Below are 27,444 nucleotides of genomic sequence, written 5' to 3' on the forward strand. Positions count from 1 at the left end.
ATATTTATGAAGGCGCACTGCCATGCTCTAAAACAGACATGATTCTGTGTATGAGTACAGAGGGTGTGTCTGAGAGAGCTCTCACAATACACATGCCCCCTGCACTCCAGAATTGCCTTTCAGCAATTTAAAATGAGCGAGAATGCTTGTAACACCCCCAACCCATCAGTATAACAAATCTGGTCAAAACCATATGGGACAATCGTCCCTACCAAGCCAAAAGTTGTTAGGATAACAGAGGTAGCATAAGCACATAGCGCACACCTCCCAACCCATCAGAGTAAGGAATGTGGACAAAGCCAAAAGGGACAATTGTCCCAAAAAGCAGAAACTTGATAGAATAACAGGTTCAGCATTAGCAGGGATATTCTGAAGGGTACAAATAAAATAACACAACATTTTTTTATAAATGCGATAAAGTTTAAGCTTAGCTGCATGTGTGTGCCCATTGCTTAGCTACGCTTAGTCCAGCTTACACATCACAAGAAGTTAAATAGCAAGAGACATCTGGCATTAACAGTACTGTAATAGTGTAGTGGTTAGAGCATACACTTTGCAATCAGCCATTCCCAGTTCAATCCCCCTATAACCAATTTGCATTAAACATGTGAAAGCAGTACATAAACATTTTTTTTATTATTAGCTACTAAATAACATATATTTGCTAACCGGAGTACTGCATTAGGACCAGATGTGAGGTGTCAGTTTAATAAAGTTGTGAAACCCCCATATAAACACAAGTGCCCCATACAGTATAGTCACACATGAATAAATGTAATGAAAGTACATTGGGGGATGTCAGGGCTAGGCATTGCACAGCTCTACTTACCAGGTGTAAGCATTGTGTAAATATGACTGCTAAGCAATGAGTAGCCCAGCTAAGTGGATTTGCCCATCAGTAAGCAGTGCTGAACCTATCCTTTTAGACACTGTCAACCTTAGCTAAGCAGGTTTGCCTGTAACTTAGCTTAGCTCAGCATATTCAAAACTGTCCAATCACGGCAAAGGGAGGGAAATTGGCTGTATTTAAATCCCACAGGCAGGAATACAGCTCATAACTGGTTGCAGCTTCCCACTGTAGGCAGTATGGCAGGAGTTGTTGAGGGCATGCACTTCTGTGCGCAGCGCTGGGGCATACAGGAGTCCAGGATCATGGTACGACTCCTGGTACATAACCATGATGAGAGACTGCTACAGAGCCAGTACCAAGGCTCCCAATATAAAGTGGATGCCTGGGACTGTCTCGCCCATTATCTCACCAGTGCCACTGGTAGAGTGGTGAGCAGGTCCGGCATCACTATGCTGACTTGAAGCAGAGAAAGAGGGAGCTCTCGGACGAGTGGGTCCAAGAAGCAGGGCAGAGGGGTGATGTCCCAGTAGTTTGTAAGTACTCATACTAATAACTGTTTACTAATGTCCAGCCTATGTATATGATGGATAGGTATGCCTACATATTTCTCTATTTCCCTTACAGCTGCAGCTGAGTGGGCTGTGAATCAGGAAGTCACGAGGCTGGTGTGTAGCAATCCTAATTGTAGTAGTCATACCAAATAAATATAAAGTAGTAGAAAGTCAACTGGCAGTATAAAAACTGTGTATGGGTTGTACTGAATAAACCAGACAATATAACAGTAATAGTCCCATATAGGTCATATTTAAATAAAACTGTAACTGCCTGGCAATAAAGCTCTAAATCCTGGACTGGTTGTGTTTACTCTGGTATTGTATGGCATTTATTGTTGCATTCTCTGAATAGTAATGTTGTGTTAACCACTGTTACCCACACTGTGCTACATAAAAAATGTCTAGGAATGTCTGTATAAGACTGTTGTAAGTACAAGATCAGATTGTACAACCAAGAGAGACTTAGACAAAAAACACTGAAGAGATAGACAGCAATATCCAAATAGCATACTCTGCTGAAACTTAAAATTGTTGTGTTTTTAGCAGACACAGCCATGGTTCGAATCCTGGGAGTGGTAGTAAGCTGTATGCATAATCATACCACTCAACTGTACACATTTTTTCAGAATGTCCAAATAATTGGCTCATATTTTTTGCCTGTTTCTCTGTCCCCCTGGCAAATCAGTGGGATGATCTCAGAATTGTGGTCACTAAATAATGACATACATTTGATTTTCAGACCTCAAAACCTTCAGAAAATGTATATTAAAACAAATCATGTCACTCTAGCAACTCTCTAAGTTTATGAGAGCAATATTCAAAATATGCCCCTATTTGTACCCCCATGTTGTCAAGCTTTGTCCAGAGTGTGTGCATTAAGAGATTGAGAGGTATGTGCATAGTATTAACTCAGAATCTAGGAATATGTGTAGAAACAGTCAGATAGTGTTAACAAACATTCCCTCCACAGGTCTGTCAGATAAGAAAACTGTGCCTGCCAATAAAGATTTAAATCCTGGACTGGTAGTGTTTACTCTGGTATAGTATGGCCTTAATGCAGCATTCAGTAACATCTGATATCAGAATAGTACTGTTGTGTCAACCACTGTTTCTCACACTGTGCTACATATAAATATGTATAGGAATGTCTGTATAAGACTGTTGTAATTACAAGGTCAGATTGTACAACCAAGAGAGACTTAGACAGAAAACACAGAAGGAATAGACAGCAGTATCCAAATAACACACTCTGCTGAAACTTAAATTGTTGTATTTTAGCAGACACAGCCATGGTTTGAATCCTAGAAGTGGTAGTAAGCTGTATGCATAATCATACTTCTCAACTGTACAGATTATTTCAGAATGTCTAGATAATTGGCTCATATTTTCTGCCTGTTCCTCTGTTCCTATGGCAAATCAGTGAGATCACAGAATTGTAGTCACTAAATAATGACATACATTTGATTTTCAGACCTCAAAACCTTCAGAAAATGTATATTAAAACAAACCCTGTAACTCTAGCAATTCTACAAGTTTATGAGAGCGATATTCAAAATATGTCTCTGTTTGTACCCCCATGTTGTCAAGCTTTGTCCAGAGTGTGTGCATTAAGAGAGTGAGAGGTATGTGCATAATATCAACTCAGAATCTGGGAATATGTGTAGAAACAGTCAGGTAGTGTTAACAAACATTCCCTCCACAGGTCTACCAGGTAAGAGATGTAGAATTTAGCTATAATCAGTTGAGGTATACACTGTGTACAAACATACCACTGCCCAAACCAAGGCCATAGGGTATTGTAATAATACCTGTACCTTAATGTTTAGAGCAATGATCATTAAAGTTATGAGTACTACAAGGATATATAAGTTGTTAGTTGACATCTCTCTCGCCCCCCCCCCCCACCATATCTGCAACAATAATCTAAATACACAAATCAATGGGCATGTTTACACCAAACCTACTGTTGGGACATATGTCCTATTGTTCAATAAATATTGAAATGTGTTTCTATTAATGCTTCATGTTGAAATACTATCATTGGTGGCCTGTTGCTATCAATGTAACCTGCATAGGTTCATAGGATCATAAGTAGGTACTAGGCTATTGGCCCTAGGGCCTATATAAGCCTAGCCAAAAATGTACCCTGGCTTTCGCCACCCAAGAAAATAATTTTCCTGTGCCCCTGTCGAGCAAAGCCACAGAAGTGATCCCTGAGGTGAATTTCCTATTTCCCATCCAATCATCAAGATTTTTCTTGAAGAGTGCTAATGAGGAGCTCTGTTTGACATAGATAGGTAGTCTGTTCTAGAGTATGGGAAGTCTCTGGGACAGGAATCTATCCCTCCAGCATGTTCTGTTTATTGTGGTGACAAGGTTTAGGTCCCTAGAGCATGTAGCTTGGCGGGATTGGGATTTCTTTAAGTGGATCATGTCCAACAGTTCTGGGTTTGACATAGCTTTGTATGTTAGGCAGAGATTGCCTCTGAGTAGGTGATATATGACGGAGTAAAGCTGGTGTTTTTTGAGACGGTCTGCATAGGGCATCTGTTTGAGGCCAGTAATCTTCTTTGTGAGGTATTTCTGTGGCCTTTCCAGTTGTTGTAGATGTCTTTTGAGATACATACCAAAAGGGGCGTTGTACTCTATAATGGGTCTAAAGAGTGATGCGTAGAGGGGAACAATGACCTCTTTTTTTCTGGATGAGAAACCTTTTGTGATGAGGTGAGCCACGTAGAAGGATTTCCTGACCACTGTGGTGATGTGATTATCAAAGGAGAGACTACTGTCCACCTGTGTCCCAAGGTCTCTTATCACATTTTTGGTGTTAAGTAGACTACTAGCTATGTGGTAGTTCATGGGTGCAGAGTTTTTACCAAAGGGGATGACAATACACTTTTTGGCATTGAGCTTCAGGCCATGGCTTTGACACCAGGCATCTGTCTCAGTGAGGCCCTTTTATAGTATGTCCACATCATTAGGAGTTTCGATTATGGCTCCTAGTTTGCAGTTATCTGCAAACTTTGTTAGCCAAAGACCTACTGTGTTAGCCTGCACTTCAGAGAAGTAGATACCAAACAGGAGAGGACCCAGGACTGAACCCTGTGGTACTCCACTTATCACTGGTCTAAAATTGTATTTGGAGTCTGCTACTTTCACAGTGTGGGTTCTGTCTGTGAGCCAGTTGGCAACCCATCTTGTGACATAGGGATTTATACCTAGTTTAGTGAGCTTATCTATAATTCCAGAGTGAGGGATGGTGTTGAAAGCCTTGGCGAGATCTAGATAAGCTGTGTGAACCATCTTACCCTCGTCTATGGTTTTGGTTACTGCTTCAAAGAAGTCAATCAGGTTTAGGAGACATGATTTGCCTTTTACAAATCTGAACTGGGTAGGGTCCAGAGTTTGGAGATTACCAATATCTTTGTTTATGAGTTCCAAGATGATACATTCCATGGCCTTGCAGACCAGGCTCATCAAGCTAATGGGGCGGTAGTTCTCGGGGTCCATTGTGGCTCCCCCTTTGTGGAGTGGGATAACCGTCTCTGTGCACCATTCAGTGGGCACAAAGCCTGAGATGAGGCTACGATTGAACATGGTACTTAGGTAGGGTGCCAGTTCATTCTGTAGTTTGTGTAGAACACAGCCTGGGATATTGTCAGGTCCCATGGATGCTGTTTTCTTTGCTTTGGAGAGTGTGTTTTTCACCTGTGCAGCCGTGATTACAGGAACTTTGCATTCTTCTGGTATAGAGATGGGCCCTCTTGGGGGTGAGAGGGGAATAAAGTTAGCACTGAACCTATCTGCCAGGATGTTGGCAATATCAGTTGGTTCTGTATATTTAGTGCTATTGTGCTGTAACTCAGAGCAGACTTGAGTGTTGCCATTGAGATTCTTGACATAGCAATAGAATGCTTTGTGGTTGTCTTTAGAGTCAGTGGCAATTTTGTTTTCATAACTAGCTATGGAGAATTGTATGAGGGATCTCAGCTTCTTACTGAGGTTGACCAGGGAGTTCCTCCAGTCATGGAATTTTACTTTTTTTTGCAACAGTTTCTTTCTTCTGTTGTAGAGTTTGTTTATGGCAGAGGACCACCAGATTGGCTTCCTTTTTTGGAGGATAGCATCTTGGCTCTATTAGGGATAGCATGATCCATGCATTCGTGTAAGTGCTTATAAAGTGCATTTGTGTAGGATGTTGATGGGTTCAGTCATAACAGTGCAACAAATGACTTTTTCTTGCTTAAATAGCAGCCAGAAGTTGCTCTCCTATTACATTTCTCCTAGCCTAAATAACTGCTTTCATTCTCTAGCTCCCACGAAATACCTGTTCTTTACTCCTGCATACAACCTGTGTAACACTGCTATTTGTGTCCTGTCTCCATGCTGAACACTGTGCCCTTTTATTTTCTTACATCTTCTACATACCCCATAGTCACAACCTCACATAGCATTTGTATTTAGATGACTTTTCCTACTACTTTCCCTCCCTTTATGGTATCTTTCAAATTTTACTAAAGTTTTGCAATTACAATTTTGAATTAAAATAACTAAACAAAAAGAGCTTAACATTCTTTATTAATACTGCTAATTTTATATAAATGAAAGTTGCTTTAAAATTACACTTTTGCTTTGTACTCTTCCCTTTAATTACTATCTCTTATTCAACTTCTGTATTTTAATAGGTCCAGTTTGTGAATCCCGCCAAAGTAATTTGGGAATCACAGGAAGAACTAAAGTGGAATTATCAGAATCCTGTAACCTAACTTGGAAGGGTTTTTCCCCAGTTCACTTCTGAGGACTTTAAGTGCAGAAATCTGGGACAAAGGGACTGTCTCATAGCTTCTCCATGGGCTGAGGAGCACACAGCTCTCGACAGGAAGCCAGGGTGGAATATTAAAATTAAAATACTCACATTTGCTTATACTTTCCTGTTGCCCACTCTTTGGCTTATCCCTTCTCTAATCTAGATATTCAATTGGCTGGCCCTCAGCAAATACCCATAATATTTATTTATTTATTTGACATTTGTTAACCGGGATAGTCCATCTGAGCAAACTTTTTCAGTGGAGGCCTGGGGAGAAAAGCTCTACAGTACAAGTAAGCAAGAACATTTACAAAACTGAAGATGAATACAGTGAAAATTTTACAATAAAACAGTTAAGCAAATGTAGATAAAGCTCCACAGTACAATATAGTAAGAGGCATTATAACATTGAAGAAAACATATAGCAGAGAAATATACGATAAAACATTTGAATGAATTCACATACTACACTGGGTTATCTTCAGATGGTAATTGTACCACACAGAGCAGTTAAGTGAGTTATGGTAATAGGGAAGGGAGGAATAGAGAGGATAGTGATAGTGAAAGGGGTGGATAATATGCAGTGCTGGAGGAAAATTGCCCAAGAACCATAACCATGCTCGCTGTTTTTTGCAAGTAAACAAAGAAGCCACTCCACTCAGCTGTGCCAAAGAAATTCACTTCACTCCCCACCTACCCTGCATATCAACAAATTTATAGCACTCTAGACACTCCTCCATCTAACCAATTATCCACTTTCATGTTATATCAGACATCCAATTCTTTAACACCTACAACAACAATTAAAAAGCTGTTCTCTGTCGTTACTCCACACACAGCCATGGTTTAACATACTTTCACCCGTTCAAATTATACATTCCCTTCATATTTCTTTATCCTTGGCATATCTCACTCTGCAATGAAAATAATTCCCCAACAGTAATTTGCATTATATATTTCCAAAAGAGTTGCCCATCTTTAAAGTGTATGCATGACACAATGTAAATAATGCCCCTGCCACCCACTACTCTCAGATATAACAGAAGCCTGATATAGCTTCCACTGTCATATCCAGCTTCACTTTATTTCATTTTTCCTCTACTATCCACAACACTCAGAGGCACTCTTCACTTAGGTACTAATCTCTCCAGCCTGATGCACTTCACTGATATAGGTGTAATTGAAGACACTCCCCCCGCATTTCCCAGTTCTCCATCTCTCCTCCCACATCATTTTTTTCAGATTACATAGTCTAAGTGGTAATTAGCCTTTTAATGCTCAGACCAGAGTGACAGATACATCATCTTATTATTTTTCTCTCCCATCCTGCCCTCCCACTCTCTGTCTCACACACCCACATCTTCACCACAGCCCAGGTGAGAGTTGGGCTGTTATACTCCACAGTTACTCTAGCTTAGCCTCCTTTTTTCCCTTCCTTTTCCTTTCTTCTCCACAACATATGTGGGAGATACGTTGATATACTCAGACCTCCTCTACCTCATTGTCGCTTTCTCTTCAGTCCTCTTCTTCACAGCCCAGATAGGCTTTTATACTTCAGATCTATGCAATCAGCCTCTCTTTCTAACCTTCCCTTCTCCATAGCCTAGCTGGCATGTTAACTATAAGTATTTTACACCTAGGAGTCTGTTATGCCTCTCCTCTACACTTACACTTTACAATAAATTTGTCACTTGCTTATTCCATATTCTCAGGTGTCTAATTACCTGATAACCTTTAGCATTCTGTTTACAATAGTCTCTTTATTTACTTTTGTATATCCCCTGGTGTCGCATTACCCACCACCCTCTATTATTCTATTCAAGTGCTGTATATCTAAAAAGCTATTGCTTCTCCAATCCCTACTGGTACTGAGGGAACTCACCTTTCTATTTTTCTTCCACCTCATCTTTTACCTGGATCCTTTATCTGACACTGCCTGGGTGACAGGTATTATAGTACCTCTTCTAATGAATGCCACCAACAAAACATCTCTCTGTGCTTCCCCTTCCAGAAGCTCTCTTCCTTCCATCTATAACTTTATCTACTAATCATCCCCTGGCACTCTTCTCTCCACTACAGAATTATTCAAACTGAACTTATTTCATTTACATTACTTTCAGGACCACAAGAACCCTTTCAGTAAAGCATCAGTCATAGCCAAACTGTGTGTACTTTTTGAAACAATACTCACCTCCATGGCCCTAACCTACTCACCGTAGCTATCTCAAATTTGCTTCCTATACCCATAGAAGCAGTTCACCATATATATTTATTCAGATACCATTTCTTCTACTTCACTATAAAAACTTATCTCCTACACCACCAGAAAAAAATATATATTTAGACATATTTGCTTCAATGCCTCAAAAGCCCTATTAACATCAAAAAATTACTCTCAAGAATGACTGCTCTACCTCAGGTACAAGATCTTGCACTTAGTGGACATTTATTCAGACTCTTGTCCCACTTTTCAAACAAGTATTACCAACCTTCCAAATGCATCAACAAACTATAATCCAAATGTCATCCTCATCCATAAACACCTGCACCTAAAAATAGGCTGCCTCATAGCATGCGGTGTCAACAATACATGGGCCATACTTAAATTGGGGATTATTAGTGAAACTCCATATATTCCGTATATTACAGAAACCTGCCTAAAAGGCAAATTCTGCCCATCCAATTATATTCATTTTCATTATAAAATAAATATGACAACAGACCAGACTCAGATTGGGTGGATGCATAATGCCACTAACCAAAAATAACTAATCTAGTCTTAACTAATGACAAATACCCTAACTGGATACTTACCAGCAGCACTCTTCTGGTCGCACAGTACTGTCAATTAGTCATTTATATACCTACTCCTCTTCTGTCACTATCCTGAATGTCCTTTCCGTAATATTTCATAAAGGATGTAATAAAAATACCACCATACTACGTGACTTCACTGTCTTTGCACTGGGTAATGCATCTACAGAACTCAATAAAATGATCTTACAACTCAATCTTGAGCAAATGGTAAAACTTCCAACTAGGCCTAGACTGCATTCGGACAAACATTTTACTTTTGGATCTCACAATGTCAAACACAGCCCACCACTGAACTAATACTGCCATCTTGCCCAACTCAGCTTTGTTCAGTACTCTCCCCTTGACCATTCAAGACCTCTAAACCTACACCTCAAATCATTATGGGATGTCCCTTCCCAGATAATCAAATTCTGATTTTCAGTCTCAGCATGCATCTTATTGATTGGACACCATTATACCTCATTAGTGATCCTACAGATGCCTAATCTTTCTTCACGAACACTTTTTCCTCTATTCAGGATGCAATTTTCATATGTGTACACAGAAATTTTAAAGGGCAGGTCTACCATTGAGTAACTAGGGACATTAAAGAACTCATGAAAGAAAAGGACATCTCCAGAGGTGAAACAAATCCAGAATAATACAAATCTGCTACAGAATTACCTAAAGTGAACTCGAAAAGAGTAGCTACCAATTCTGCAAATGCACATATTTGTGGATCAATCAATTATCAGCAACTAGTAATTCATAACAATTCTGAAAATATCTTAAGCAAGTAGCAGATTCCATCTGAAACAACTTTCAACACCATTATATATCAAAATTAGCTAACAACTGTTAACTGCAGAAAAGTGCTTTCTCTTATCTTCCATACAGGAAATCACTAATCCCTTTATCTCCAAACTTCACAAAATAATCTTGTACCTTCTCCCCTATATAGGCTGGCTGAATATACAGCTGCCTCTTCGTTTAGGAATATCTATGTGAAACAAATGAAAAAAAACATTACTAAAAACCTGAACCAATCTCCTATGAAACTATCCAACTTTCACTTTTTCTTATTAAAGTAACTAACTATATAGCTAAGCCTCTTGCAAATCTATGAACCTATATAGCTACAATGCATCTCTTACTTCTGGGGTACTCCCTCTGGTTTTAAAATATTTCATTGTTATCCTCATTTCCAAGGTACCTTATCTTAAGGACCACAAGGGCATGTGACCCATTTCCACTCATTGCCCTCACATTAAAATCTTTGAAAAACTACTTTACCAACACCTGTTTAAGCACATAAATAGTTATGGCCTTTTATCAGACTAATAACATGGATTCTGAAATACTTTTAGCTGCAGAACTGCACTGCTGACTGCTGCTAACTACACATATAGTAACAGCAGAGAGGGTGTCAGCACTGCAGATATTTTTGCAGACATATGACCAGTGCATTTGAAACTGTGAATGAGTAAATGCCAGTATTCTGCTCCAGAAGCTTGATAAACTTAACTTTGGCTTCAATACCATCAAATGGCTCCAAAGTTATTTAGAAAACTCTTCAATTGCATTAGAAAATAAATCTATCCACAATTGGTTCACCTGGCACAGGGGTCCCACAATGTTCACTCCTAGGCCCCCTGCCCTCCACCTTATTCTTCAGTGACCTACCTTTTGCACCCCCCCAATAAGCATCATTCTGTATGCTAATGACATTGTACTACGCCAAGCTAATAAATGCCCTTACAACTTGCAATCTCATCTGCAACATCCCATCTTTAATCTATGCCAATGGGCCTGTGCTAACTTTTAAAAAAAAAAAACAAATGTTATGATAGTCTCATTCCCAACAATTACAGTATTGGGCAACCAAAATGACATCTTACCCCCAATAACTAAATAAAAGTACTTGGGCTCCTACCCTTAACTATTCCCTTAACTTCTCCTCTCGCAGAGTTACTATTGTGAATAATGTCCTTTCTCAGCTAAGGCTGTGCTACAAAATCTCTCCTTTTTCTTAAACCTATGGCTAGGATTGCCCTATCTAAACATATTCTTCTCAGCATGACAGACTATAACTTACATCTCCTGAACCTATATTCATCTTAAAACAAAAAAGACTGTAAACTGTTGAAAAGAAAACATGCAGATTTGATCTTTTTCATGTTCTCACACTCATCATTACTTACTTCTACAGAAACTAAAGTGGCTTTCAGTGACTGAAATGTCTACCTACATACTTAGCTCATTTATATTTCAAATATTAAGTGAATGATATTGTTCCCCTCCAAAAAGAGTGTCCCCTTTGGTGAATCGAATTCAACAGACCATCCTTTAAAACAGCTGTAGGTGAAAGATTCTTTTCTAGGTGAGGACCTACTATGTGGAATAATCTCCCTCTTCATTTAAAATGTATAACAACCCCCAAGGACTTCAAAATAGCTCTTGGTGAGCAGCTTCATAAAGTATGTGCCTGTAAAAGCTTTATAGACCACCTCTACTCTTTGTTTTGCTGTGCCTCCTGCTCTTCTTTGTTTTCTGCATTACAAACAATCAACTTTAATTACTTGTATGTAGTGTAAACAATCTATTATTAAACTGTTTATATGCTGCATATGTTACAACTGTTATATCTCTAACACTGTAATATGTATGCTACAACTAACAGATTTGTAACATTGTTATATTTGAACATCTGGACCAGAGTCTTGGCTGAAAAAGGTCTTTGAACAAGTCCACTTACCCTATTATCAAATATAAATAAAGAAAATCTATGAATTTTAAAAAGAGTAAAAAAAAAAAAAAAAAAAAAAAACCTTTTTTTTGAGAAGTTTCAACCATATCCAAAATCCAACATAAATATGTCAGAGGAATACATAGATATGGAGTAGAATTCAATACTTTTGTTGTTTTAATTTGCAATAGCGATGTTCTAGGACATGATGATATTGACACAATATTGTTGCAATAGTAGGAATTATCACATTCCTTCAGGAACCCAATATATTCTATGACATATTTTAACTTCCATAATGTTTGTAAAATATTAACTCAAGTGTTTCAGAAATCTCTGTAAAACTCTGTATTCAAAGATCAAAACAATCCATCTCTGTAATCTTGATTATAATAAGTATAGTTGTAATTTTAGCAAGTATTCTTTTTTGTAAAAAAAATCCCATATAAAACAGTGTAAGTCTGAGCTAGTTTGAAGTAATTTAATATAGCCTTAACTAAAGCAATAGTCCTGAAATCCTGTGAATGTATAGCTTTAGTAATTAAATTCTCGTGTAAAAGAAATGAATTATTAAAAAAAAATAAGTAACAGGTTTCCTGGCAACCATCCAATCTATTGAAAAGGGCAATTGTACCATCTGCAATTTAGACAAAGGAAAAGAAGATAAGTTAATATAGCAACATTATTTTAATTAGTACAATTTTTTTTTAAATTTTTGTCTGATTTTTGTAAACAAGGTTGTAAGTGGAAAAATTATGTTCTAAATGAAAAATGTCCATCATATATGTATGGCTTTATTTAAAAAAAATAATCCAAGCTATAAAGAAAAAATAAATAAATAAAACCATCTCTTTGAAATCTGTTTTATAATCTGAAATAATTCAGTTAATGGGCCAGATTCAGGAAGGCTTACACGGAGTTCAAGAGTAGTGTAAGCCTCCGTGTAAGCCTCCCGATTCAGGTACAGCCCAAACCTCCGTGTAAGAGACAGCTAACACGTCTCTTACACGGACTGGGCGTGGAAATGCTCAATACCTCATTTGCAGCTCAAAGATATGCAAATGAGGTATTTGAGCGATCCACGAAGCTGAAACCAGTCCGTGTAACGGACGTGTTAGCTGCAGAAATGTACTCAGCTGACAACTGAGTACATTTCTGCAAAATCAAAACGGAGCTATGTCAGCTCCAAATAAAGGGTGCATATGTTTCATTAAGCATGCCAATGGCCAAATATGTGGCCATTGGCATGAAAAAGTGTTGCAAAAATATGTTATATAACTTTTTTTTTTCGTGGGATTATGATGTGTAACTGCAGCGCACACCCACGCAAACGGGGTGCGCTACCTAAAACTGAAAACCGAAGCTTATAAGCCCACAATTGTGGGATTTATGTATTACATGGAATGTCAATGGAGGGACTTGCAGACCAAAAACAATATGGCCTCCGTTTAGTGGTTGTCAAGGGGGGGAAGCTCCGTGTAAGACATGTAACTAAGCATTACTAGGCAATCCTATGTAAATGAGGGTTACAATACTGAATCACACTGCCACATAGGTAATGAGCACTTTCTGAGTAGTGTAAGAGTTAGAGAAGGGGGAGGAACAGAGTAAGAGGTAGGTGACATCACGGGGGGGAAGGATAGAAACAAATGTACCAGATTGGAGGGCAATGTAAGGTGACAGATGACAGACAGACATCAGGGAGGGAGGTGTGTCCCAACAGAACACTAGGAAAGTCAAGAAATTGAGGGTATACGCTATCCCTACACTCAAAGTTTCTTGATATACGTGCATGCGCACGTGTGCGAGCGTGTAAGGCAGGTTCAACAGGTGGGAGCGTGTTGCAAACCGTTTACAATGGTTTGCGCAGGCGTGCACGTGTGTAAGGCAGTGTGCACGCGTTTTAACATGAATCAGCCAAGCCCACACCGTGTAAGGATGTGTGCGCGCGTGTAAGCCACTGTGAGCGTGCTTAAGCTGGTGTGCACATTGCTCCCCCTGAGGAAACAGAGAGGAAAAAGGAAACAACCAGATTACTAGGAAACTGTCGGAATACTGCTGGAGTTAATTGGTGATAACAATTGGAAGCAGGCAATTACACAGGCAGACTAGAAGCCCAACCCAGCACTTAAAACACTGCAAACAGCAGTGCAGGGTGTTTCTCACAAGAGATACTGCAAGAAAGTAAGCTATCAGAATTGAAAACTGAAAAAAGCTGAACTCAGAGCAGAAATGCTAGGGGCTGCCATAGCTGTTATAATCAGGCATAGGCGAATTGCTGAGGGTGGTGACAATGCAGATGCTGACAGACAACCCAGAGTGAGGAGAAGGAGAAGAGTATACAGGCCCAGGGTCACCTACCATGGGTTACATGAGCTGGAGATAGTAGAGCGCTACAGAGTGGACAGAGACCTTCTGCAGCAGATTGTTGAGCTGTGCAGGCCACATCTCACACACAGAACCAACAGAGGGGAACCCATCCCAGTGGAAACCAAGGTATGTGTTGGCCTAAGAATACTAGCAACAGGTACCTTCCAGAGACCAACTGGTGATATGATGGGGATATCACAGGCATCAGCCTCCAGGGTACTGCACCAGTTCCTGGATGCCATGTCAGCACATGTCAGTGATCATATATATGTCCCTAATGACCGTGAGGTTGTGGCCAGCAATATGCGTCTCTTCCAGCAAATAGCGGGATACCCTGAGGTGCTGGGTGCAATAGACTGCACGCACGTACGCATCAAAGCACCAGCTGGTGAGCGGAGTAGAGCCTACATTAACCACAAGGGATACCCTCCATCAACTGCCAGGTCATGTGTGATGCCCAGGGCATAATAATGAATGTGTGTGCTGGCTGCCCTGGGAGCTACCACGATTCCCACATCTGGCATCTGATGCAGCTGTACCAATCATTTGCCAGTGGGGACTTCCCACACGGACACCTAGTGGGGGATGCAGGTTATGCACTTGAGCCGTGGCTGATGACACCCATCAGAAATGCACACACACCTGAACAGGAACGCCATAATGAGGCACACGCACAAACACGTAATGTCATAGAGCGTGTGTTTGGGCTGCTCAAGTCACGGTTCCGGTGTCTGGACACATCTGGTGGAGCCTTGCAGTACACACCAACTACATGTACCCAAATGGTCATGATATGTGCTATGCTACATAATATGATCCTGCGGAAACAGCTGCAGCAGGACCAGCACAGGGCTGGGCCTAACATCCCCCCACCATTGCCAAGGCCACCACAGGCAGAGGGTGACTCGGAGGAGGAACAACCTGACCTTGTCCCAGTAGGCAGAAGGAGGCGTGCCCAGTATGCCCTGGCCTTGGCAAAGAGGCAACGCATAGCACATACACTTGGTCAGTAGGAACACTGGGACTGATACCCGCTCTGACTCACTCATATAGTAACAGGGATGCCTAACATGACACAACCTGCTTCCAAACATGTACAGGGAGTGTAGTATGTGCATCCGACAGAGGCAGCCCTGCAGCACCACCTGAGGCATGAATGCCATGTGTTAAGTAATGTAATACCATGTACCATATGCACACCTGAGGACCCGACTAACATCCACCCTCACCAATCATAAACCACAAAAACACAAACCTACCTCATAGGTACCACAAGGGATAGGAACCTAGATGTAATGCTACCCAATGCCAGAAGTATAAATGTGTGCAGTGTAAACGCACACAGTATAGAGAATGTAGATATCAGTGCTGTAATAGAAAACAGGGTCAAAGCCCACATCAGCACCCTGACACTACCAGGTCACACCTCATACAGTGATGTACATGTGCAAAAACATGGAACAAGCTACAAAATGAGGGTGACTAGCAATAAATGGCATGGATAACCACACACCCATGTTGGTACCACAACAAGAAGCAACATGGATTAGCCATGGTCAAATACCAATGGCTAAAACTGACTACTACTATATAGCTTGCTGCAGACCACTGTCCTAATAGCAGGAACTGCCCCAGGCCTACTCTGGCAATGTGAGTGTCAAACGAAATATTACTGTCAACCCGGTGCCCAGGTCCCTGATAACCTCTTCTGTGCTTAGAGGATTGCCACCTAGATGGGAACTAGGGGTAACCCTGTTGTTCCTGAAGGGTATGACTATGCATTGTTTAGCGTTTAATGTAAGGCCATGGCTCTGGCACCAGTTATCCGTGTCTATGAGACCCTTCTGAAGGATGTCTGTGTCAGATGGGTTTCCAACTATGGTTCCCAGTTTGCAGTCATCTTCAAACTTTGTCAGCCATAATCCTCCTGTGTTTGCTTGTACTTCTGAAAAGTAGATGCTGAACAAAAGTGGGCCCAGGACTGAGCCCTGTGGGACACCACTTGTGACAGTTTTGGAGTGTGACATGGCACCAGCAACTTTGACCCTGTGTGTTCTGTCACTTAGCCAGTTTGCAACCCATCCTGTGATGTATGGGTTCACATTTAAGCTGGTGATGTTTTCAATGATACCCGAGTGGGGTATTGTGTCGAAAGCCTTTGCCAGGTCAAGGTAGGCTGTGTGGACTGCCTTGCCCTCGTCAATGGCCTTGGTGACTGTCTTGAAAAAGTCAACCAAGTTTAAAAGGCATGATCTGCCCTTGACAAAGCCAAACTGGGTTGGATCCAACGTCTGCAAGTCCCCTATGTCTTCATTTATGATTCCCATTATGATCCTCTCCATAGCTTAGCAGACCAGGCTTGTCAAGCTGATGGGATGGTAGTTTCCGGGGTTGGTGGAGGCACCTCCTTTGTGAAGTGGGTCCACCATTGCTGTATGCCACTCCTTGGGCACATATCCTGAGGTGAGGCTAAGATTAAACAGCTGCCCTAACTGCGGGTTTAATTCCTCATTGAGTTCATGGAGCACACAACCGGGGACACCATCTGGTCCCATGGATAAAGTGTTTTTCGCCTTGGATAGAGCAGTTCTCACCCCAGCATTTGAGATGTTTGGGGGGCTACAATCCTCTGGTATAGATATCCCTCCAGTTGGGGGAGAAATCTGCACTGAACCTGTCAGCCAGTATGTTGGCAATGTCTGTAGGTTCAGTGATATTTACATCATTTCAAACTAATTCTGAGCATATCTGGGAGTTCCCTCCCAGGTGTCAAACATAGGTAAAAAAGGCCTCATGATTGTCCCTTGAGTCCTGAGTGGGTTTACTCTCAAAATTTGCCTTGGATGATTTTATGGGGGAACTCAGTGTTTTACTCATAATGAGCAGGGGTGTCTTCCCTTCTACGGATTTCGCTCTATCTTGTAGTAGCTCCTTCCTTTTGTTGTAGAGCTTGTTTATGGCTGGGGTCCACCAGACTGGATGCTTGCCTGTGGTACAAAGAGTCTTTGTTTTGTTTGGGATTGCCTGATCCATGCAGTCCTGGAGGTGCTGGTAGAAGGCATTTGTAAGTGATACAGCGGCTTGGGTAATGGTGTCCGCTGGCTTGGGGCCTTGAAAGAGACCACACCAGTCTTTAGAAGTGTGAAGTCGGCTTTTGAGAAGGTCTTCACTGTTGTCTTTTCTATCTGGGGTGGGGTGGGATGTGGACTCCCACTGAGATTAGTTCATGATCTGATCTCACCAATGATGGGTATACTTCTGGTGTTGAACATTGTGACCCCATGTTCGTGATGATGAGTTCTAGTATGTTGTCTCCTCTTGTGGGGATGGTGACTAGTTGTTCCATGGCATTTGAGTGTATGAACTCTAGGAACCTTTGGGTTAGAGTGTTGGGGCTTGAGTAGTGATCCCAGTCTATATTTGGATAGTTGGAATCACCCAGTATGATGGTGTTCGGAGATACATTTATCCCTCCAGTGTTTTCAGGAAAGCTGTGTGAGGTACCTGAGTTTGAGAGGGTGGCATGTAACATGCTACAAACTGCAGAGCAGTCTTGCCTACGGTTACTTGCACCTGGATGGTCTCCGATGCATCGTGTGTTGCCACCAACCTTGAGGTGAGGGTGTCCTTGATGAATATGGACACCCACCCTCCTTTCTTGGTGTTGTCCGGATTTTGGGGCCGGAACGCATGATATGAGGTAACACCCGATAGTGCCGGGGTGCTGTCAGAAGCCGTGAACCAGGTTTCAGTCACAGCACAGACATCAATGTTCTCCATACTGAGAAGGGCGTCAAGTGTGTGCAGCTTGAGGTTGAGACTTCTGGCATTGAGCAGCATTACCCTTAGTGTTTTTCCTTTTCTGTGTTCTAGGGTGGTAGGTGTAGAATCTGATTCTTGCATAAAAAAGGCAAGAGCCTCAGCCAAAATCCGGAAGCCCAGGGGTGACAGGTGCAAGCCGTCCCTTGCAAATCAGCGTGGCCTGTCCAGCATGTCATCCCAGGCAGACAGACATTGGACCCCCTTTGAATGACACCATAGTTTAAGCCAATTATTACAGCTGATCATCTTGTCTCTGTTTATGTGGCATCATACTTGGTGAAGGTAGGATACTGCTCAAGGTCAGGGTCATACCTGCCTGGCCTACATAATCAGAGAGATCCTCTATGTCTCTTTTCATGTAGTCCAGGGAGGTACATCTCAGGTCGTTCACACCAGCATGGATAATGACTGAGTCAGACTTGTACTTGCAGTTGAGTGACCTGAGTGCTTGCATTATGTGGTGGATTCCAGTGCCCGATAGGCAGCTTACTGTGACCTCCTCCGTACTCGATCTGGTGAGCGGGACGTCAGTGTGTCTGACTATGGAGTCACCTATGACAAGTGTGTCTGGCATTGTGTTTGGCCTTAAGGGCTGTGACTGTTTGGCACACTGACTCTGTGGTCTATGTGTTGCATGTGCTGTGCCCTGTGGAGGCAGTTGTGTGGGTGTCTGCTGTGGTGGCCTCTGCTGTTTTGGTAGAATTCTGATCAGAGCCTCCGAGTATGTCTTTGTGTGTCTATGTGTATGATTTTAAGTTGTGATAGTGCTATGTGAGACTGGGTTTGTGGTGTGTGTGGTTACCTTCACCTTCTCTCTGGTCTTGCTAGTCCTATGTTGAGAGAGCTCAGCCTCCACTTTGGCTATATAGTTGCATCTCTCACATGTATTTGTGTTTTATGGGAGAAGGAGAGGGTTGTCAGTGTACATGAGGCAATTGTAACATTGCCTCAATATTCCCAGGTTCACCAGCTGAGCAGGAGAGGACACTAGCAACTGATCCCTAGACATGCTAGAAGGAATAGACAAAACAATGTTGGAATACAGGGAGATATCAAGCCCCCCAAACCACATTATAGTGCTTGACTGACAATACCTACACATACACCATAGTTTCATAGTTTCATAGTTTACTACTAGGCTATCTGCCCTAGTGCATGTATAAGCCTAGCCATAGTGATGTGGCTATTGCCACCCCTTATAGTGGTAATAAGTGTACAGAATAGATTCGAATATTGTGCCTCTGACTTAGTAGTGACACATTATGACCCCCTTACGTAATTGAATAACTTGACTGTGCCTCTGTCTAGTCTGTGCCTCTGTCTCACATGCAGTTGTCCAGATGTCTCTTGAAGAGAGTCAGTGAGGGACTCTGTCTAACATGAACTGGGATACTCTGCTAGAGTGTGAGATGCCTCTGAGTTATGACTCTGTCCCTCCAGCATGTCCTATACATGTATGTGCTGAGGTTCAAATCTTTAGCTCTCATGGTTCTGGTGGATTTGGATTGCTTGCAGTGGAGCATGTCCACCAAATCCTGATTGGACATGGTCTTGTATGTCAGGCATAGGTCACCTGTAAGTATGCGGTATGACACTGAATAAAGCTGGATTTCCTTTATTCTGGAAGCATATGACATGTGTTGTAGACCCTGATCTTCATGGTAAGGTACTTTTGGGGTCTCTCCAGCTGTTGCAAGTGCTGGGTGAGGTACATACCAAATGGGGCTTTGTATTCAATCATGGGCCTGATAAGGGAGAAGTATAGTGGTACAATGACCTCCTTTGATCTGGATGGAAAACCCTCCATGATAAGGTGGGCAAGATAGAAAGTCTTTCTAACCACTTTGGCAACATGGGTGTCAAACGAGATGTCACTATCTACACGTGTCCCCAGGTGTCTGATTTGTTTTCTGTGCTCAGTGGGTTGCTGTCTATGTATTGATCTGTGGGTACTTTGTTCCTCCCAAAGGGGATGACTACACATCAGTTGCATTCAGTTTCAGGCCATGAGTCCGGCACCAGCTATCTGTCTTTGTGACGGCATTCTGTAGGATGTGTGTGCCGGCTGATGTATTCACTATGGTGCCTAGGTTGCAGTCATCTGCAAACTTTGTCAGCCACAACCCTCCTATGTTTGCTTTCACATCTGAAAAGTAAATACCAAATAAGAGGGGTCCCAGGACACATCCTTGTGGGACACCACCTGTGACTGGCTTTGAATCTGACAAGGCACCTGCAATGTTGACTTTATGGGTTCTGTTTCTTAGCCATTTTGCAACCTATCCTGTGACATATGGTGTTATATTTCAGCTGTTGAGCTTGTCTATGATGCCTGAGTGGGGTATTGTGTCAAAGGCCTTAGCCAAGTGCAGGTAGGCTGTGTGGACTGCGTAGCCCTCATCAATGGCCCTACTGACAGTTTCATACTAGTCAACTAGGTGCAAAAGGCAGGATCTGCCCTGTACAAAGCTGAACTGGGTGGGATCAAGGGTCTGTAGGTCACCAATGTCTCTGTGTAAGAGCTCCATAATGACTCTTCCCATAGCTTTGCAGACAAGGCTGGTTAAGCTTGTGTGGTGGTAGTTGCCATGGTCTGTGGAGGCATCTCCTTTGTGGAGTGGGACCACTGTTGCCGCACGCCAGTGTTCAGGTACATATCCTGTAGCAAGGCTAAGGTTAAATAGCATTTGTATATACGAGTCCAGCTCCTTCTGGAGTTCACATAGCATGCAACCGGGCATACCATCAGGTCCCATTGATGCTGTGTACTTGTCTTTGCTGAGTGCGGCTCTCACATGGACATCCAAGATGACAGTGAGGTTACATACAGCTGTGATAACTATCTTCTTTTGGGGGTGAGGGAGGGGTAAATTGCACTGAAGCTGTCTGCCAGAATGTTGCCAATATCTGTCAGGTCACTGGAATATATGTTGTTGTGTACCAACTCTGAGCATATCTGAGGGTTCCCACCCAGGTGTCTGACATAACTGAAGAAAGCAGTGTGGTTACCTTCATTGTCTTTGGTGATTTATGTCCCCAAGTTGACCTTGGATGTCTTTATGAGAGAATGTAGCTTTCTACTAGTGCTGATCACAGCTGTCTTCCCTTTTGGAGATGTAGCTCTGTCTTGCATTAGTATCCCTCATCTGTTATACAGTTTGTTTATGGCTGGGGTCCACCAGACAGGCCACTTTCCCTTGGTGGAGAGGGTCTTGTTTTTATTTGTGATTGCATGGTCCATGCTTTCTGACATCTAGCTAAGGGGAGGTCATTGTGGTTCTGCAGTTATCTTTCATCAGCATTAGAAATGACCACAACAGCCCCTGTGGGTGTACCTCAGCAGACACATCCAGCAACTGTAAAGTCCACAACAGTACCTCACCAGGAGTATGAAAGAGCTGGAACACATGTAATGTGTCGCCTGATTAAACAGAGTGCAGCTCCACACACTGCCATGCTGGCCACCCAGACGCAAGCTGTGCCTGATGTAGAAAGCCATGTCCAAGCTGGAATCAATGCACATGCTGCACCTTGTACAATCTGAATGGCAGGGAGCTATGCACATGAGGGACCTGAACCCCAGCACTGACATACATAGGACAAGCTGTACTGCATTATCCATAACACAGAAGCCACCCCACGCATGAGTAAACTACCAGTACAGGTTATCCATAGAGTCACTCGTTGATTCTCCTCAACAGGAATCCTAATGAGTGGATGGGAGATGGTAGGTTTACCCTGGGTATCAATGTTATGTCACAGGTAGACAGAGGCACAGTATACTAAACAAGACATATGTCATGGCAAACTACACTTACAATGTGTTGACGGACAAACACACTCTCCGACTAGCATTAGAAATGGCCTAGGGCACATCGGTAGTGTTTGCCAATGTACACCCATGTTGTGGAATACACTACTGATGTTGGATGAGGCTGTTGTAAGTAGTTCACATCTGAACATAATGCAACATGGTCAGATAGGTTCATAGGTACATAGGTTTATACTAGGCTATCTTCCCTAAGGCAGGTATAAGCCTAGCCCAGAGTTTGTTGGCGTACACCACCCCTTATATGGAAACAGTACTGTGCCCATTAGTTTGTCGTGCCTCTCTCCAGCAGTGACACAGTGATGATCCCTGGGTAAACCTATGATCTCCCATCCACAGGTCAAGATACCTCTTGAACAGAGCCAGCAAGGTGCTCTGCCTCACATGGACCGGGATTGTATTCCACAGCATAGGGAGTCTCCGAGTGATAAATCCATCCCTCCAACATGTCCAACGTACATCCATGCTAAGGTGTAAGTCACTTGCACTAGTGGTTCAGGTGGATCTGCCGATTTTGAGGTGGAGCATGTCCATTAATTCCTGTTTGGACATGGCCTTGCATGTCAGGCACATGTCACCTCTAAGCAGACGGTATGTGACTGAATAGAGCGGGAGTGTCTTCAATCTGGCAGCATATGACAGATGTTGGAGTCCCTTTATCCTTTTGGTAGGGGACATTCAGGGTCTCTCCAATTGCTGCAGATGTCGGGTGAGATACATCCAGAATAGGGCATTGTACTCGATCACCGGTCTGATAAGTGAAGAGTACAGGGGAACAATGACCCACTAGATCTGGATGTGAATCCCTTCCTGATCAGGTGGGCAATGTAGAAGGTCTTTCTAGCCACTTTAGCAATGTGAGTGTCAGAAGAACGGCGACTGTCAACCTGTGTCCCCAGGTCCATGATAACCTCCTCTGTGCTTAGAGGATTGCCACCTATATGGTAGCTTGGGGTTACCTTGCTTTTCCCGAAGGGTATGACTACACATGTTGTGCAATTTGACTTCAGGCCATGGCTCTGGCACCAGCTATCAGTTTCCGTGAGTCCCTTCTGAAGGATATCCGTGTCTGATGCACTGTCCACTATGGCCCAGTGTGCAGTCATCTGCAAACTTTGTCAGCCAAAGTCCTCCCATGTTGGCCTGTACTTCTGAGAAGTAGATGACAAACAATAGGGGGCCAAGGACTGAGCCCTGTGTGACACCACTTGTGACCGGCCTGGAGTCTGACATAGTGCCAGCAACTCTAACCCTGTGGGTCCCGTCCTTAAGCCAGTTTGCAACCCATCTTGTGACATATGGGTTTACATTTCAGTTGGTAGGGTTTTCTACAATACCTGAGTGGGGTATTGTGTTGAAAGTGTTTGCAAGGCCAAGGTAGGCTGTATGGACTGCCTTTCCCTCAACAATGGCCTTAGTGACCGTTTTGAAGATGTCAACCAAGTACAAAAGGCATGATCTGCCCTTGACCAAGCCAAACTGGGACGGGTACAATGTCTGCATGTCCCCTATATCTTTGTTTATGAGCTCAATTATGATCCTCTCCATAGCTTTGCAGACTAGACTTGTTAAGCTTATGGGGCAGTAATTACCAGGGTCCGTAGAGGCACCGCCTTTGTGCAGATGTGCACAACTGGACCCTAACCAGGCTGTTGTGCACACTATGGAAATGTAAAGCAGTGATAGGACTAAAGCCCAGGATACTGACCACCACAGTGAAAGTACTGAACCACTACACTATACAGTACTACAGTGTTAGGTCAGTATGAACGGATGTTGACAATTGTGTGCAAAGTATCCCATGCAAAACCTGCAGGCACAGTATACTCCCTGTTGTGTTCACACAAAAGCATTTGGACAGTAACTACACAACATGGCACAGAACACACAACCATAAACTGGAGGTATTTGTTGAAGGTCACACTCATCCACAAATGTGATGGGCTGCAGAGTTCAACATATGGAAAGCTCACACTGGGCATGCTCACACACTTAGATAAATGAGACATCTTTCACACAACATGCCATGGGAAGGCTGAACTGGGCATGCTCACACACTTAGTCCAAATGTTACTCCTAGCAACTGTGAAAACACACCAGAGGATGCTCATTCCCCTTTCTAGACACTGATCATGTCAGCACCCTATAAGTATATCAGGAGAAAAGGAATCTCCCAGTAATCCGAATAGCGCGCTCTGCTAATGCGTCCGTCTCTAGTGTCATAACATAGTTAGGTAGGGGTTTGAATCCAGCAAGTGTGTGTGAAGGGGGGTAAGTGTAAGTGTGTATGAAAGGAACATCCCTTTTGGCAACTGTGTAAACACACCACAGGATGCTCATTCCACTTTCTAAACTCTGATGATGTCAGCACCCTATAAGTATATCAGGGGAAAGGAAATCTCCCAGTAATGCGAATAGCGCGCTCTGCTAATGCGTCCGTCTCTAGTGTCATAACATAGTTAGGTAGGGGTTTGAATCCAGCAAGTGGCAAGTGTGTGTGAAAGGGGGTAAGTGTGTATGAAAGGAACATCCCTTTTGGCAACTGTGTAAACACACCACAGGATGCTCATTCCACTTTCTAAACTCTGATGATGTCAGCACCCTATAAGTATATCAGGGGAAAGGAAATCTCCCAGTAATGCGAATAGCGTGCTCTGCTAATGCGTCTGTCTCTAGTGTCATAACATAGTTAGGTAGGGGTTTGAATCCAGCAAGTGTGTGTGAAGGGGGTAAGTGTGTATGAAAGGAACATCCCTTTTGGCAACTGGGAAAACACACCACAGGATGCTCATTCCACTTTCTAAACTCTGATGATGTCAGCACCCTATAAGTATATCAGGGGAAAAGAAATCTCCCAGTAATGCGAATAGCGCACTCTGCTAATGCGTCCGTCTCTAGTGTCATAACATAGTTAGGTAGGGGTTTGAATCCAGCAAGTGGCAAGTGTGTGTGAAGGGGTGTAAGTGTGTATGAAAGGAACATCCCTTTTGGCAACTGGGAAAACACACCACAGGATGCTCATTCCACTTTCTAAACTCTGATGATGTCAGCACCCTATAAGTATATCAGGAGAAAGGAAATCTCCCAGTAATGCGAATAGCGCTCTGCTAATGCGTCTGTCTCTAGTGTCATAACATAGTTAGGTAGGGGTTTGAATCCAGCAAGTGTGTGTGAAGGGGGTAAGTGTGTATGACTGAAATATCCCTTTTGGCAACTGGGAAAACACACTACAGGATGCACATACCCCTTTCTAAACGATATCACAATTATTTATGGCTTTTGATTACAGACATGCCACGTGTGTTTTGCCCACACAGAATGCCCATGTGTGTGTCCCTCACAATAATGCATGACATTGATTAAACCAGTTATGGCAATGCACACATGATGTATGTGTGTGCCAAATACACATATGTACCTGTGACCTTCAATAGTTACCATGTGTGATGCCTGCCACATGTGAATACATGGTATTTGCACAGGGTAACATTATGACTGTGGTCTTCTGTGCAGGTGCTGCATGTGGGATGTGTATATACAGTGTGAGATGTAGATGCTATCAGCCTAGTAGTGAGGGATACACACCTGGTCTGGGGCATATAGTCTACCTGTTGTTGATGAACAGGTGCTGCATGTTTTCACCTGTTGTGGGAGTGGTAAGACGTTATTCCATAGCAATGCAGTGACCGCATGCTAAGAACCGTTCAGCTAGGGTGTTGTAGCTACAGTAATTCATTAGCATTCAGTAATATGTCAGAATCCCTGGTGAGGGTCTGATGCCAACCAAGGTCAGGGTTCTACCAGCCTGTGTCACTTGCTCAGTGATCCCTTCCATGTTCCCTATCATGTATCCCAGTGAGGGACATCCCACATCAGCTGTGGTGGCATGGACAATGACTGAGTCATATGTGTCCATGCATCTGACTGACCTGTATGCTTGTGTTATGTGGTGGACCATAGTGCCCCATGAGCATATCACTGTGACCTACACCTTGTCCAGCCTGGTGAGCATGTCCTCACTGTACTGGACAATAAAAGTACCTAACACAACTGCAGCAGTAGTGTTGTATAGCTGTACAGACTGTGCTTGTTTGGCACACAGGATTTGTGTGCTATGTGTTATGCGTGCTGTGTGCAGGCCTAACGTATGCCTGTGTGCCAGCTGCAGAGATGTCTGCCAGTCATGCAGGATGCTATCCTTAGGCTCCACGAATGGCCCGGTGTGTTTCCATGCTTGTATTGCTGTCAGTGTAGGTCCACATCAGATTGGTATTGCTGTCACTGTAGTATTTCATGCCACCTGACAGGTTATGCCAGTACTGGGTTCAGAGTGCTTAGTCCACAGTTTGGCCATGTGTTTCCATCTCATACATGTGTTGTACATCCATGGGTAGGGGATAGGGTTGACTGTGTACATGTGGCAGCTGTGACATTACTACATGACACACATATTCCACAACTGTACCATAGAGGTGACTGACAACTGACCTTTGCACATGCTACCATAGTATTGAGATTGCATTGGTGATTAACAGCACATAGGGCCAATGGTGAACAAGATACATAGGTCCATAGGTTCATACAGGGATGTCTGCCCAGGGCATGTATCCACCTAGCCAGAATGTGTGTGGCTTTCAACATGCATTGTAAATCTGTCTTGCTATGCCCTTTTCCAAGGTTAGTATACTGTGCCTCTGTCTCACAGTGACACATAAGTGATACCCAGGGTAACCCTACAATGTCACATCCAGTCATTAATATCACTCTTGAAGATAGTCACTGAGTCACTCTGCCTAACCTCTATTGGGATAATATTCCAGAATGAAGGGAGCCTCTGAGTTATGAATGTGCCCCTCCAGCATGTCCTATGTATATCACTCCTGAGGTTCAAGTCTTTCCAGCGTGTATCCTGATGGGATCTGGATATTCTGAGGTGCAGCATGGCCATTAAGTGAGGGTTTGACATGGCTTTATATGTCAGGCACAGATTGCCTATGAAGAGGCAGTATGCCACTGAGTAGAGCTGCTGTTTCTTTAACCAGTCAGTATGTGGCATCTGTTTGAGCCCTTTGATCCTCTTGTCGAGGTACGTATGTGGTCTTTCCAGTTGCTGCAGGTGTCTGGTAAGGTGCATGCCGACAGGGTCATTATAGTCAATTATGGGCATGATGAGGGATGAGTAAAGGGGCACAATGTCCTCCCCTGATCTACATGTGGATCCCATCATGATGATGTGGCCCATATAAAATGTTTTCCTAACCACTTTGTCCATGTTGTTGTCAAATGGTAGAATGCTATCAACCTGTGTACCCCAAGGTCCATAATTCCTTCGTCTGCACTTAATGGATTAACACATATGTGGTACTTTGTGGTCACTTTGTGTTTGACAAAGGGGATGACTATATGCTTTTTTTCATTCACCTTGAGGCCATGGCTGTGGCACAAGTCGTGTGTTTGCAAGAGGCCCTTTTGGAGGATGCGTGTGTTAGCTGGAGAGTTGATTATGGCGTCCGGTTTGCAGTCATCTGCGACTTGCTCAGCCACAGTACTTCCATGTTGGCCTGTACCTATGATAAATATATAATGAACATGACAGCTCCCAGGGCTGAGCCTTGTGGGACACCACTTGTACCTGGTTGGAGGCTGACATGGCTCCAGCAATTCTAACCA

This window comes from Protopterus annectens, chromosome 8.part0 (assembly GCF_019279795.1).
Source record: "Protopterus annectens isolate FY-2018-M chromosome 8.part0, PAN1.0, whole genome shotgun sequence".
In the NCBI taxonomy this organism is placed as follows: domain Eukaryota; kingdom Metazoa; phylum Chordata; order Ceratodontiformes; family Protopteridae; genus Protopterus; species Protopterus annectens.